The 12423-nt window shown below is 45.5% G+C and overlaps 1 long non-coding RNA gene across 2 annotated transcripts; it reads left to right on the forward strand.

Moving 5' to 3' along the window:
- Positions 1 to 1931: 1931 nt before the first annotated feature.
- LOC103891941 (uncharacterized) lies at positions 1932 to 10814 on the forward strand. Of its 2 annotated transcripts, none has more exons than XR_010141793.1 (4): positions 1932 to 2939; positions 5505 to 5667; positions 6475 to 9542; positions 9685 to 10814. It is a non-coding gene; the product is annotated as an uncharacterized LOC103891941 (long non-coding RNA). The 2 variants fall into 2 exon arrangements; XR_656182.4 differs by having other exon boundaries at positions 6475 to 6732.
- Positions 10815 to 12423: the final 1609 nt, after the last annotated feature.

Below are 12423 nucleotides of genomic sequence, written 5' to 3' on the forward strand. Positions count from 1 at the left end.
AAAAAAAATAAAATAGAGTTGAGATGCAAATACCCCCAAGAGAAGTTATGAAGGGACTGATATTTCACCTACTGCAGTATCTGATATGCAGTAGGTGCTCAACATGTGTTTGTTGAGTAAATGAATAAACAATCAAGTTATTTTCCCAGGAATCAGGTTCTGAAGAGGAAAGAAACAAAGAGCAAAGAGAAGCTTGAGGGAGCTCTTCACAATCCACAGGAAGGCGAGGGCATGGGGAGGGCTGAAGAATGGTAACTAAGTTATTTCTGCTATTCCTGATTTTACCCAGGGCTGTGTCTGCATACTCCTGATGTCTCCCTTCTCTAACCTGGTTTGGTTTTGGTCCGCAGAGTACACCTAGTGCCTGAAACCTAGTAAGGTCTCTGTGAAGACTTGTTTAATAAATGAATGATTAAAACCTCAACAGCTCGTCTGAGACTCCTTGGTAATTTAGGGGGAGCTAAGGCTTGAGAAAAGGTACAGATCCTAGGTGGGACAGCCAGATTTGCCATTTGAAACAGGATCCTTGTATTGGACAGAAAAGTTGAGCCTCAGGTCCTCAGGCCATCTGCACAGCTATGTACAAGGCTAAGGCATGTCCCCTTCCTTGGCTCCTACCGCATGGTCTGGAGTTAAGCCAAAGAGGGAAGAGGTATTCCTGGAGCCGCAGATGCGGCAGTTACCAGCAGACTTGTTCTGACCTACTGGAGGGGAAGGCCTATGGGTTCAGTCCTGTCTCTAAGCGGTGTGGTTGATAAAGTCAGCCAGGGATTACTGTGAAGTGCTTTGTGGGAGTGTTCAGAGTTAGCTAGGTATCTCACTCAGTCAGCAGTACACATGTATTTATGTACGGTTTCATACGTGTGTCATTAACGAAATTTGTGTATGGGAGAAGCATGCGTTCATTTATAATTCCTTACATACCTTTAAGGATGCCTTTAATAAATGTATTGGAATAATGTAAGAAAGACTAGACTTATTTTTTATCCTGCTTTGTCATTTAGCAAAGGTCTTTGGCCATGTCGCCTGACTTCTTCTGTAGAAGTTCAAAGTTTCATTTCTAGCCTTTGAATTTGTCTTTTTCCACATACTTGATGGAGAAGATAAGGGGAAAGAAACATTAAAGCTAAAGTCTTTCTTATAATTGTTACTGAATAAAATCAATATGAAATGAAGATGAAATTATCTTAAAAATCAAGAAGGTCATAATAATAATACAGATATTTTACTGTGCTGAAAACTAAGGCATACACAAGGCCAGAAAAATAGCACAAAAGAAAAGCCTTTAACTTGGTCCGTTCCTTTTTTTTGAGACAGAGTCTTCCTTTGTCACCCAGGCTGGAGTGCAGTGCCATGAACACGGCTCACTGCAGCCTCCACCTCCCAGACCCAAGTGATCCTCCCACCTCAGCCTCCCAAGTAGCTGGAACCACAGACACGCACCATTATGCCTGGCTAACTTTGAAAATTTTTGTACAGTTGGGGGTCTCTCTATGTTGTTCAGGCTCGTCTCAAATTCCTGGGCTGAAGCAATCCTCTCACCTTGGTCTCCCAAAGTGCTGGGGGGTTCACGGGTGTGAACCACCACATCCAGCCAAAAGCCTTTAATTTAACTAAAGAAGAGATGAACCACCTCGGTCTGCAATCACGTATCATGTGCAGTTTTAGTTTATGTGCTTTTTGTTTCTCAAATTCTAAATGATGTGATAGTAATTAACATTTTAAAAATTATTTATTTTCTCTTTTTTTGGAGACAGGCTGTATAAGACTCTGTTGCTCAGGCTGGAGTGCAATGGCATGATCATAGCTCACTGCAGCCTCCAACTCCTGGGCTCAAGCAATCCTCCCACCTCAGCATCCCAAGTAGCTGATACTACAGGTACATGCCACCACACCTGGTTAATTTTTTTTAATTTTTATTTTTTGTGGAGACAGGGTCTCATTATGTTGTCCAGGCTGGTCTTGAACTCTGGGCCTCAAGTAATCCTCCTGCCTCGACCTCTCAAAGTGCTGGGAGTAGAGGTGTGAGTCACAGTGTCCAGCCTAGCTAACGCATTTTTAGTACTTTCCATATGTCAAGTGTTATACTGATATTATATAATTTAATTTTCATAAGAGTCATAGGTAGTATAGTATTGTTTTCCTTTTATAGGTGATGAGACAGAGGCACAGAAAAGTTAAGTAACTTGCTCAAGGACAATAGTTAGCAGATGACAGACACGGATTTCAAACCCAGGCCGTGTTCCCGGCACTCCTTTAGCTACTATACATTACTGTCTCTTGTTTTATGATTCAAAGACGTGAATTCACGAATTGAGCATGTTGTGTGTGTGTCTCCCAAAACTGCAGAGTAAGAAGTAGGGTAAGAGTAGGGAGTGGGCTGGGTGTGGTGGCTCATGCCTGTAATCCTAGCACTTTGGGAGATGGAGGTGGGCTGATGGCTTTAACCTAGGAGTTTAAACAAGCCTGAGTAACATGGTGAAACCCTGTCTCTACAAAAATTACAAAAATTACCTGGGCATGGTCGCACATACCTGTAGTCCCAGCTCCTCAGGAGGCTGAGAGGTTGAACCTGGGAGGTTGAGGCTGAAGCAGCATTCTAGCCTGGGTGACAGAGTGAGACTCTGTCAAAAAAAAAAAAAAAAAAAAAAAAAGAAGGAGTGGTTTATTGTAAATGGAGGTAGGACTAATTCTTGAATCATATTGTGGTTTTGCAGGAGGTGAGTCAGATGGCTTTTGGTGAGTCAGATGGTTTAGTTAAGTTGACCCAGCTATTGGGATGGGTTGTGCAAAGCCCAGGCACAGGGTTCAGACTCCGCCTCCTGTGTTGTTCTTAATTGACAAGCTGCAATGGCTGTCTTCAGAGTCCTGGTTTTCTATGGCGGTCAACTCCTGAGTTCTTATGTTGTCGCTGGGCACAGAAAAAATAAACAGAGAAGGTAAGGTAAGAAGGGAGTCCTTATAGAGGTGGAGCTGAAGGGTGTTTTAGGGGGACCACTCCATCTCTCTGTCTGTCATTCGAAGGCACGACTATGCCCAATGACTTGGGGTAGCAGGTCTGAGGAGCGTTTAGGTTGATCCCTACTTTCTTTCTTTCTTTTTTTTTTTTTTTTGTGATGGAGTCTCACTCTGTCACCCAGGCTGCAGTGCAATGGTGTGATCTCAGCTTTCTGCAACCTCTGCCTCCTTGGCTCAAGGGATTCTCCTGCCCCAGCCTCCCAAGTAGCTGGGATTACAGGCACCCATCATCATGCCTGGCTCATTTTTTGTATTTTTAGTAGAGACAGGATTTCACTATGTTGGCCAGAGTGATCTCGAACTCCTGACCTCGTGATCCGCCTGCCTCAGCCTCCCAAAGTGCTGGGATTACAGGCATGAGCCACCGTGCCCGGCTGATCCCTACTTTCCATGGTTAGGTTCCCAGGCTTTGGTTTATGAGCAATAAATTCTCCCATGAGGTTTGTCTTTTCATTTTATTGGAGGATGTTTTCTCATAAAGTCCCTTTCCAGGCCATCAAAACTCCCCAAACTCTTGGGAACTGCATTCCATCTGCATGCCTTGTGATTTCCTTCCCCCCAACCCCCACCAGTGTATCCTCTTCTCTCTCCTATTAGTAGTCAGGATGGGCTTTGCACGACCCATCCCAATAGCGGGGTGAACTCTAACTAAGCCATTTGATTCTGCATCAGTCTTTCTCTTTCTCTGTCCACCCTACACCAACTTATGATCCCAAGAAACTTTGTTTTCCTAGGGCTACCATTTTGAAAATGTTGCTTTCTACTCTAGGAACTGCTTTATGAGTAAGAAGAGACACCTCTCCATTAGTGCATAAGGTTAATAATATAAATCTATAAAGAACTTAGGTAACATCCAGTTAAACCTGCCTCTTAACATAAGGATTGTCTTTACAGTGTTTATATCAAGCAGTCATCTAGTGGCTGGTTAAACACCTCCAGTGACATGGAACAGCCAGTTCAATTTTTAGACAATTCTGCTAGAACCTTTTTTGTTATAGCAGAAATGCAATATCCGTAGTGCCCACTAATGAGACAATGGGATGTGGATGTGTCTTTAAGAATTTGAAGGTCTTTTTATGGTTTTTCTCCATTATTCACCCCAATAGTTTATTTATTTTGAGACAGAGTATTGCTCTCTGTTGCCCAGGCTGGAGTGCAGTGATATGATCATAGCTCACTTCATCCTTGAACTCTGGGGCTCAAGTGATCCTCCCATCTCAGCCTCCCAAGTGGCTAGGACTGTAGGCATGCACTATCACTCCCAGCTAAGTTTTTAATTTTTTTTTTTTTAAGAGACAGGGGTCTCAGGCCGGGCCCGGTGGCTCACACCTGTAATCCCAGCACTTTGGGAGGCCAAGGAAGGCAGATCACTTCAGATCAGGAGTTCAAGACCAGCCTGGTCAACTTAGTGAAATCCTGTCTCTACTTAAAAAATACAAAAATTAGCCAGGTGTGGTGATGCACATCTGTAGTCCCAGCTACTTGGGAGGCTGAGGAAGGAGAATCGCATGAACTCAGGAGGCAGAGGTTGCAGCAAGCTGAGATTGTGCCACTGCACTCCAGCCTGGGCAACAGAGCAAGACTCCATCTCAAAAAAAAAAAAAAAAAAAGGTGGAGGGGGGTCTCATTTTGTTGCCCAGGGTGGTCTGTGATGCCTAGCTTCATAAGATCCTCCTGCCTTGGTCTCCCAAATTGCTGGGATTACAGATGTGAGCCAGTACACACAGTCTATCCACTTTCTTTCTTGAGGCTACGTGTTTTGTTCTTTCAGTGAATGGTTCTTTATGTATCAACACCTCTCTTGAAGGATGATGCCTGGAAGTGAAGCAAGGAATATTCCAGGTGTGGTCCAATGACATTAAGGACATGGCTTCTGTGTTCTGTGTCCCAGTTATATATCCTAATAATATGTTAGGGTATTTGTTTAGTAGCTGCATCCCCATGTGAAACTTTCAGGAAATTAAATCTTTACATTTTTCTCCCTAATGCCGCTATTTAGACTTATGATCTCAGATGCAATAATAAGCTGATAAGCAGAATGAGAAAAGGACCCTCTTTCCTAGGGAAAGGCATTCTCTGTCTGAGTCATAACTGCTGTGCTCTCTGTGCAGGCGCCTGGCTAGGTGAGTGAAGGCTTGAAGCCATGTGCTGTCATGTGATTGGCTGAATTACTTGGTCAAGAAACCAGATTGGACCCTTAGCCAAGGTCAAGGGGCTGGCGTAGCAGAGAAAAGGCAATGGCTTCATCAGATGGTTAGCAGGATGAAAAATAGGTATTTGAATTTGGGTTTGAAAATCAGGTTAAAATTTGTCAGAAGCCAGAGAAAAAATATACGGGTAGCCAGAGAACAAATACAGTGAGGAATGAGCAGAGCCCAGGGGCTGCACTGCCATTTGTTGATACAAGGAAAAGAAAGTTAGACATAAATGTTTCCTCTCTGAGCTGATGTTGTCTAACCTGTGAGCATTTTGTGTACAACTTACAGATCTTGATACACCCTCATCCCTGAACTGAAGACATCTGTTTTGCAATCAGAAGAAAGGTCTTAAGTATGCTTAGCTGGTATTACAGCTCGCCACTGAGAAACTGCAGGGGAAAGAGAGACATGGCTGTGTTCCTGAGGCCCACTTCTTGAAGTTTCCTCAAAGGTGGGAGACCCTGATTTCTTCCCAGAATCCTCTGGGCATCCATGTGGCCAGAGATTTAGGAACCTTGCTTGCCACAGACTCGAAGCAGGAAGGCCACCACTTCCTAACCCCAGGGAGGAGGCTCTCAGTTGCTAGTGAGAGTGGAACAGAGGCTGCAGGTCCACCTGAATTGGCCATAGGGGGGAAGGCATGGATGAGAGGGGAGAAGGGCTGGCGTCTTCCCTTCTCAGTGGTTCCCTGTCCTCCACTTGCCTCCTTCTGGCCTCCTCCTTGTGTCCTCCTGCTGTTGGAGTGGATGAGCGCGGGGCCCACACCAGGGCTTGGCACAGCGGGAGGAGGGCATGGAGTTTCTCTAGACCTTGGCTTTAAGTAAGAGTGCCGACCAGGCTCTTAAACTGGGGATGTGGGCTAGTTCAGCTCACTAGAGTGGAGTCTTAGGTAATATTAAGGTAATGCATTTGTCCCGAGAGCATCCCTGTTTAACTGACCTTTGAGCATCTTAGCAGGGACAGTGCCTGGCAAGAGTCTCAATGATGTTCCCATGTCTCATTTTATTGATAAAGTCTGGCTTCAGAACCATCTTTCAGGTCACCTGAGCACTTGCCTTCCTAGCACAGTGGCTGGCATCTACTAGGCATTAAATAACCATGGGTTATTATCATAATTAAAAACCAGATCAGTTTTCTAAAATAGGGTTAACCATTCTCAAACGTTTTGAATCTGGAGGACCTAAAAGAATTTGGGGTCGCATGAGTCACCAGTGAGGAACTGTATAGAAACTGATTTTGTTATTTTTGCTCCTGACAGATAGTTAAGCCCAGTGACTTCCTGAAAAACCCCACAGAGCGTTAGCAAAGGCCTCGGGAGAAGAACTAGGAACCCTGCCTCGTCCCTTGCTATGTTAGGCAGCAAACCCTGCTCTTCTTCGCCAGGAACAGCAACCCGACCATGCTCCCTCTGCCAGAGTCGAGCTTCCCTGCAGAGTCAGGCAGGATGGGAAAGGCAGATGTCAGCCAAGTGGGGCTCTGTTTGAGTCACATCCTGGTAAATGCGTGTCAGAAGCAGGTGAGCGATGTTAAATTTCACACAAACGACACTCCAGATGAAAGGTGAGAGCACAGCAGCCCTGAGCTTTGTCTTTGTGCCCAGACCACTCTCTGTTGTGCAGAAAGAAAAGCCTCATGGAACTCTAGAACACCCGGGGCTGGAATTAGGGTGCTGGGGACATGGACATGCTCCTGTGAGTCCTGCTTCCACCGATGGTGAGACTTTGAGGCTCAAAAGAGTCAATAATTGCACAATGGGAATGTACATAATACCACTGAACTGTACATTTAAAAATGGCTAAACCATTTGTATTTAGTAAAGACGGGGTTTCGCCATGTTAGTCGGGCTGGTCTCGAACTCCTGACCTTGGGTGATCCACCCACCACGGCTTCCCAAAGTGCTGCAATTACAGGCACGCCGGGCATGGTGTCAGGCGCCTGTAATCCCAGCTACTTGGGAGACTGAGGCAGGAGAATCACTTGAACCTGGGAGATGGAGTTTGCAGTTTGCCGAGATTGCGCCATTGTACCCCAGCCTGGGCACCAAGGGCGAAACTTCATCTCAAAAAAAAAAAAAAAAAAAAAAAAAGTTAAATCAGTAAATGTCATGTTATGTGTATTTTACCACAGTCAAAAAAACAAAACAAAACAAAACAAAAAACAGCAGCCAAGGTGGATAGCAAAGTACAAAACATGCAACAGCAATGACAGTAACAGCAATGATTTGCACCCAGTTCTTAAGTGCAAGCAGCACAACGGGGAATAAAACAGCTCCCTGTCAAGGAGGGTTTGAGGAGAAGAAGGGCAAGCATGTGGGAGCCCCCTATGAAGGCTCTCCCCATGCACGCTTTCATCACGAGGGTCTTGCTCTGTGACTCTGACCTCTCTTCTTGCCCAGCATGGTCCCTGGGACCTAAGAGTCTGCCTTTCCTCACCGAAATACAGCCCCCTCCAAGGCTGCAATTTTTCTCCAGGGGTCCTACCTGGGAGCTTAGCTGTCAACACCACCTTCTCAGATGCTCACCGCCTATGGCATCCTGCACTGCTGAAGCTTGGGCAAACATCTTGCGCTTTCCTTTTCCTTAGTTAAGAGTATGATATTTGCAAAGGAACTTTACTAAAAACGAACAGGAATAGATGAAGAAATAATGACCCAAATTACAAATTGCATAAGCAGAAAAGCAGCTCTACTATATTAAACACATAATCATACATTCATCACAAAATTAAGTGCTTGACATCCTCATTTTTAATTTTTGTAACACTCTGAAAGGAGATTGTTGTTGTGCTTCTTTTAGAATCAAGGAAGCTGTTGCTCAGTGGTCTTAGGTACACAGCAAAGCTGAACCAAGACTCGCACTCTGGCCTGATTGGCTCCAAAGTCTTTATTTTTACCTCTGTACGGCTCCTAGGGTTCTCATCCAAAGGAGGTTCATAGAAACAGCAGAGAGCTTTAACAGATGCCACAGGCTCCATGAGAACCATGCTCTACCCCTTGCTTGCAGACACATTTTAGGCCGTTTGCCTGCCTCTTTGTCTCTTAGCTCCTGCCTCCTCAGTAACCTTGTGGGGGTAGGAGCTTTCCTGGCATTGCTCAACCCTGTACCCGTAACACCACAAACAGAGCTTGGCATATAGTAGGTGCTCATAAATATTTGTTGAATGGGTGAATGAATCATGACTGATCTCTCGGCGACATTACATTCTGCCCCAGCATTCACAGATTTCTCTGCCCGTTTATCTTGTGCTGCTGTCCACAGACAGATGTAAACTTTCATTTGTAACTCAGTTTGCAGACCCCACAGCCTTCTTTTTTAATAATAGTTTCTGGGTGACTGTATTAGCTCTTACTTAACTTATGAGTTCCACCAAATGAGCTAGTCCTTTCGTAGCCCAGATTACCTTCTTTAACTCTCTCTAGAACCACACTGACTATTGTTTACTTAGGTGAGTAATAACGGTGATTGTGATCATGGTGATGATGAATAACTAACATTTATGGGGCAGTTAAAATATTCTAGGCATCTCAAGTGAAGGACTATGCAGGCATCATGGCATTTCTTTGTTTGTTTTTGTTTTTTGAGACAGGGTCTCTGTCTGTCACCCAGGCTGGAGTGCAGTGGCACCATCTCAGCTCACTGTAGCTGCAACCCCCCAGGGTTAAGCAATCTTCCAGCCTCAGCCTCTTGAGTAGCTGGGACTACAGGCATGTGCCACCATGCCTGGCTAATTTTTAAATTTTTATTGGAGACGGTGTTTCGCCATGTTGTCCAGGCTTGTCTTGAATTCCTGGGCTCAAGCGATCTGCCCAGGAGATCATTACCCCTTCAGCCTCGCAAAGTCCTGGGATTACAGGCATGAGCCACTGTGCCCGGCCATGTCATTGCATTTAATTCTCACCAGAACTTTGGTCATGGATCCTATAATTATCCCCATTTTACAGAGGAGAGAAACTGAGACTGAAATGGCCCAAGTCCTGCATATTTATTTCTGCTTCCAAAACTTGAAACTACTTTGTACTTTGCAACCTGAAATTTTTCTACCTCTGACCTCACAAAATACACTGTCTTAGAAAAAGCTGCACTCATTACAACAGACCTGTGATATCACAATGCCCTGCCACACCCTACTACGAATACACCATCTGCACCACAAAAATCAGCACCCACTCTGTAACAGGTGGGATATCCTTTTACAGTAGATGAAATGCCCTGCTTGGTTGATAAAATTGGCCCATCTTTCCTCCTTCCAGGACCTTCTACCAGCATCGCATTTCCTAAATCACTTCCTTTGAAAGAACACAGTCCTTCCAAAAAGCTCTCAAGCTGTGTAAGTTTTGGCTGGACCCCATTCAAGACCAGTATTTTACACTTAATCTGCTTCTACATGGAGCAATCAGGATGAAGAGGATTTATGAGGAGTGCTTTCCCGGAGCCTGACCTTTCTCTCATGTTTTATCATTTATTTATAGTCTAGTGTCTTCAGCAAAGACGTCCTGGGGCCTCCCGCTGTGTGATGCTATCAGATCGCCCCTCGCTGCTGGAGCCGGTGTTCTTGGTGATGAAAGGAAGAGGTTGGGGCAAAGGCGAAGTATGAGGCCTTGAAGCCTCTGGCACCTCTGGGATGACTTCTCAGCGACTTGCTGTGAACTGCTTCCCCACCACCTGCCTTGAGTAGACTCTGGCATTCAGTGGGCAATTTTCTCATGATCCCTAGAGCCCAGCCCTGCTTTCCTTCCTACCTGGATGACTCACCTCTTGATGACCAGTGTTTGAATTTAGCCTTGGAGATGGAGAGGGACTGGAGGAGGAGAAGAGACGTTTCAGTCCCAGATGAATTCATTTGGAAAAATAAGCCTCCAGAATTTGAGTAAATCTCCATATTATCCTGAAAGAGTTTTGGGTCTTTACAAAACCCAAGTAACATCTGTGGATGCCCCATCTCTTCAAGGTCAAACACTCCATGATTGTAGAGTGAAAGGTTTCCTGTGCAGTCTCTCCCAAGCCCCACATTCAGAGAGGCGGGGCTGCCCTCTGTGTACCTTTCTGGTGTCACCCCTCAGAGCGACTGGTTCTTTCCCCAAGAGAGTGTTTTCTTTTAAAGTTCACAGTGTTCACTTTTTTGTTTGTCTTTCTGTTTATGTGCTGCAAGGAGAACTCTGAATTCGGATTGCAGTCCTACCGGTTAGATAGTTTTACATTCTTCCTGAAATTTTGCAGAGTCGCTTGTAGCACTGGGAAAATTGGACAGCAGAATTTTTAGATCCCCGGGCCACCAAGGGGCATGGGCAGGGAGTAACCTGGTCTTCAGAGCACTCACAACTTCCCTTTTGTTAGCACTTCCAGACTTTCCCCCTTTTTGCATGCTAGTAGTGTTTATTTTTCAATGAAATATTTCACTCATACAAACAGAAAACATAATGCATGGATATTAAAGAATATAAAATAAATACTCCCAGAGCCATCATCTGACTTAAGAAATAGAATGTTCCCCAAATGGTGAAGCAGCTTCTGTGTCCCCCCATTAGCGATCCCTCCCCGCCAAGGGAATTTATATTTATTGTTTGAAAGCATACTTAGTAAAATAAATGCATTTTAGAAATTTGTGTGCATTTGAACTTCATATGAATAGTATCACATAGGGTAATTCTTTGGTGTATTAAGCTTTTCAGGCTCATCTGAATTGATGCATGTAGCCATAGTTAGTTAATTTTCGCCACAGAATGGTATTCCATTATGTGACTATGCCAGCCATTACTTACCATTCCGCAGCCAGTGTATAACTGGTTGTTTCGCATTATGCTGTTAAAAGTCAGGCTGCTGTAAATGTTCTTGGCCGTGTTTCCAAGGCGGGTAGGCAAGGGCCTTTGGGCCACAGCCCTGCATTTTAACCATCTTCTGCACATCCTCTTCTTCTCCACTTGGGTTCTCTCCTTCTTCAGTGACTGTTTCTGGTTATTATCCTCAGGGACTCTGCTGCACACTGGTGGTACAAATGCCTTGGCCACTTCCTCTTTAGTGGAATAACTAACGCTGTCATTCACGTTGATTACCTGGCTGAAACCCTGACACTGAATTCCTGCAGGTCAGCTGGCCCGCAGTGCCCAATCTTCCACCCTCTCCGCTGGCGCCACCCGTCTTCCCTGCCTCGAAAGCACTACCCTCTCCTCCTTTCCGCTGCCTTTTGGTCTCTGCTTTCTAAGACAAACCTTTTACCTGTCCTTTTGATTCTATCCCATGACCAAATTCCCAACTACCTTTCCCATCTATGTACTTTCAGTCTATCATTTCATTACAAACTTACTAACCATGGAATGGGATCCCCATCTCTCCCAAATCTTTTTTTTTTTTTAAACCTTAAACAATCATCTCACCTCTGCTTTCCGTGGAAAACCTCTGTGCTGCCTTTCTCGCTGATACCCAGGACCTCTCATCATTTGACTCTCCCCCAGCCCTCTACAGAAGGTGCCTCCTGGGAGCTCACCTGAGGCCTCCCAAGGAGCGAATTCATAGACTTCTTATTCACCTCACTTGCTGAAAACACCACCTGCTCCTGAAGGCTTCCTCCAGCCTGCACAGCATGTCACTGCTCTGACGGTCCCTTTGAACCCCATCATGGTTCGTCCTCTCTTCCTCTGTGTACTTCCCGTAAATTATACGTCAGAGGTATTATCCTTCCATTTTAGCCTGGAGAAGCGGGGCTTGTCTGGGAAGCCTGCTGGGACCTCAGCAAAGGACAGGGTAAAAAGTCGTGTCATACTCAGGCTTGATCTGCAGACATTCCAGGGGAGAAATGGCAGCTGGGCCGGGCAGCCTCTTATTCAGATGGCTAAGACACAGCCTCAGGCAACTGATAGCTTTGTGGGTGAGGGTGCCCCAGCCACTCTGAACAAGACCCCGGACTGTAGGTGGAAGGTCTGGGGCTACGGGCCTGGCTAGAGCTGGGCAGTAGGTCCAAGTTCTGATCAAGTAGGCTGGTGTTCAAGGCGGGCCAAGGGCTGAGCACATGAGCCAAGGGATGGCAGGAGGAAGCAAGACCCCGCTGTCTAGTAGCCTCTTAGCATATGTATCACAGTCTTCATTAGGACTGGCGTGGAGATAGGGCAGACGAGCCAGGTATTCCCAGTGTCAGCAGCATGGCTTACACCGTGAACCTCAGTGCTATCAATTTCACGTGGGTGATCTGAGCCCTGGCCTGCCTACCAGCCTGC

Source organism: Pongo abelii, chromosome 9, assembly GCF_028885655.2.
Source record: "Pongo abelii isolate AG06213 chromosome 9, NHGRI_mPonAbe1-v2.0_pri, whole genome shotgun sequence".
NCBI classification, from domain to species: Eukaryota; Metazoa; Chordata; class Mammalia; order Primates; family Hominidae; genus Pongo; species Pongo abelii.